Source organism: Schistocerca nitens, chromosome 2, assembly GCF_023898315.1.
Source record: "Schistocerca nitens isolate TAMUIC-IGC-003100 chromosome 2, iqSchNite1.1, whole genome shotgun sequence".
NCBI lineage: Eukaryota > Metazoa > Arthropoda > Insecta > Orthoptera > Acrididae > Schistocerca > Schistocerca nitens.
In genome coordinates, this window is record NC_064615.1 from 1,020,891,545 (window position 1) to 1,020,894,998 (window position 3,454).

Genomic DNA, 3,454 nt, shown 5'->3' on the forward strand with positions numbered 1-3,454 from the left:
GAGGTATACTTGAAAGCTGAAAAACTAACTGATGTAGTGATGAAGAGAAGACTACAGTTTTCTGGACATTCAGAATGGATAACAACATACTAACCAAGCGGATATTCACATTACTCAATAGTTACAAATCCGAGCCCGCTTGGTTCATAGAGACTGAAAAGGGCATCGAAAACGCTGGAATTACGTTAGACACAATAGAAAACAGAATGCATTTCAGAAAGGCAGTTCAAAAGGCAGAATTTCAGGTAACAAAGAAAACAACTAGACGAAAGTGGAATCAAGAAGAAAGAGAACAACACTCTAAAAGGATGAAGTAAATTTGGAAACTAAGAAAATCTAATACAATGATGAGTAGCCAAAGCCGATTCATCGCACCCTCCAAATGGGTTATTCGAAAGAAGAAGAAGAAGAAGAAGAATAAAATATCACACTAGGTTGTCTTACTGAAATTAAATTTTCTATGATTGCAGACTTTCACCAACTTATTTCCTCAGCGAGGTAAATAGCAAGCCGAAAATTTGTGTCCCGCTCATCAGAGTAACTGATACCAGTGGCTGCAAAATGTGGAAACCGCATGGAGTCATTCTGTAGAATTCGTGGAATTTGTATTCAAGTTGTGAGAGCTGACGAAACACCACAGCCGAACTATATTTGATATTAACAGCTTGACAGTTGTGAAGCCAACTTTTAGCTGTCTCGTGCATTAGTACTGAAAATTTTGTGCACAAGTACATTTTACACGTTCGACAACTGGTGCGTAAAATTCTCAGTGCTGAGAATTTTATGCAGCAGCATATATCACGGGTTTGACGACTGATACATACAATTGTATGGGAGCACCGAGTACCTCCTTTTCTTATGCAGTTTTTTGAGCTTTGAATAATAATACGCCCAAATAACGTCCTCTTCAGCAGAGCTCATGATTGCAACTAGGCCAGAAACGTGAGTCGTGCTGTCTTGTTGCTTGTTGTAACACAGGTCGCTTCGCTTATCGTATCGCATTATCATTCCACTGGTAGGCGTGGCGTTGCGCGGTCGGTTTTGCAACGTGTCGCATCGCATATTGTATCGTCTCAGGGTGAACTTACCTAATCCCCCTGGTACAGAGACACTTCGGTGGTAGGCAATGAAAACCTCGTAATCTATTTTGTTAAATTTTGCAGCTGAAGCAAAAGCTTTTCGTAACAAATACACTCATGTTCAGACAAAAAACAGAACACCTTGAACGACTTGAGATAGGACGTTCATATTCACACGACATGTACATTAGTGTCGTGACTTAGGAAGTGGGGATGAGGGGTACTCTTAGAATGGAAGGTCAAGGCCCCTGTAACGTCACTCCTTAAACAACAACTGCCAAATTCATTGTTTATTCAAAACAGGTAATAGACAACGTGGGCATCTTTTATAAAATATTACAGATATCTAACTTCTCAAGCAAGACAGCAGGTAACAATTACCGACAGACTTAAAGAGATGACCCACAGAAATTTCAAATGAATTACAGTCTGAAGCTGATTTAAAGAAATGGCACAATTTTTTTTTAAATTTACAATATGAAGCTGGTTTATGAAAAGCATCAGTTCGTTTAGAACCCCCAAAAACCCAACCAGCACAACACGTGACTAGAATTACAATTTATACTCAATAAATTTAAAACCCTTTAAAAAAAAGGTTACGTTTATCAAATGCTCAGTGACCCCAGGCTGCCCTGGGCAAAGGTGATTTGACTTAAATGCCGGACGCAGCAGACCAGCCGTCCAAACAACACCGAAACGCCGGGTTCCAGCCGGGAGTCGCTTCCCATTAGACGGCACGTCGCAGCTTCTGTGCTCCGAAGCGGGACGTGGCGCCGCTCCCACGCACCCCAACTCGCAGAAACTGGAACACAAACAGACCGCAGAAGACACGGCAAACACCAATCAAACATCAGTCAATATACGTTAAGAAGTTTATAAACAATAAAATACACAAACCAATTACTGTTGAGTGAGTGCAATCAATAAGTGCACGTATATAAGGAAATACATATAAAACACTAGCTTTACAAATACAAGTTTTAATAATAACAGAATAACTAGTTGCAAAAAAAAAAAACTTACGGCAATGTACCAGGGACGTCACTTGATGGCAATAACCCAAAATCACACGCACGACTTCGTGCTAATCTGCTTACTAATAGCAATCCAACCAGCGGATTTTAAAGCAAATAGTAACTGTTGGACTGCATACAGTCACACAGACTCTGCCGGCTGGTCTTACTTCGACAACACGTACATTAGAACCAACCGATCAACAAATACACTCGCTGCAACGCAAATCGTTTGACGAAATGAAGGCACCAAAATCACTTCCATGTACGATAAGAGAGCGCTGTTTGAGATGGTCTCGAGAGACGGGTCTCTCCGAGAAAACAGGCCCCAAAGCAATGCTCAAATGGCTCTGAGCACTATGGGACTAAACATCTATGGTCAGCAGTCCCCTAGAACTTAGAACTACTTAAACCTAACTAACCTAAGGACATCACACAACACCCAGTCATCACGAGGCAGAGAAAATCCCTGACCCCGCCGGGAATCCAACCCGGGAACCCGGGCGTGGGAAGCGAGAACGCTGCCGCACGACCACGAGCTGCGGACCCCAAAGCAATGCGACGAGCAGCGCCCGAAGTTGACATCAGACAGGTCCACCAGAAACTCACGACCGTCTTGCAAGGTAGACCGGCCGCGCCACCGCTAGCTGACCCACGTTTATGCTCCGTCGTCCCCTCAAGCAAGTTCTAGCATGTCGTAGCGAGTCCGACTACCAACTCGCCTACCGCCAATACCCGCCGGCAGATCACAACAGGGGCAAAGATCGTAGTACAGAGGGGCAATCGATAGTCGTACCAAGGAGCTGGTGTGCCAGAAAAGGCGCACCACGGCTCAAGTGTGTTCTGCAGAAAGGATTAGCATTTCAGTTACCTCGGTTCAGCGTGCACCCTTTTGCCTAGTAGACACAGGGTCCGCCATGGATACTGATAACTTGTTCCATGCATGATGGCATCGACGCGTATAAGGCGCGAATGGCGTCGTATTATATAGCCGCCCACGCTGCATTCAGCTGGTTCCAAAGTTCATGTGTAATGGTCGGCATTGGGTCACAGCACTGCACCTGTCATTTCACCATACTCCACACATTTTCGATTGGCGGCAAGTCTGGTTACCTGGCGGAGCAAAAGGCTAACATCCTGTGACACCAAGAAGACACGTGTTCGTGCAGCAAGATATGGTTGTGCATTGTCTTGGTGAAAAATGGCGTCTGAGGTTTCGTGCAGAAAGGGTGCGACTGCGGGTCGCAGGATGTCATTCACAAAGGTCGCACTGCCGTGAGCACGCACCAACTGTGATTTATGGGTGTACCCAATAGCACCGCACACTTCAAAGCTTTGAATTGGCGCTGTATGTCCTCTGAG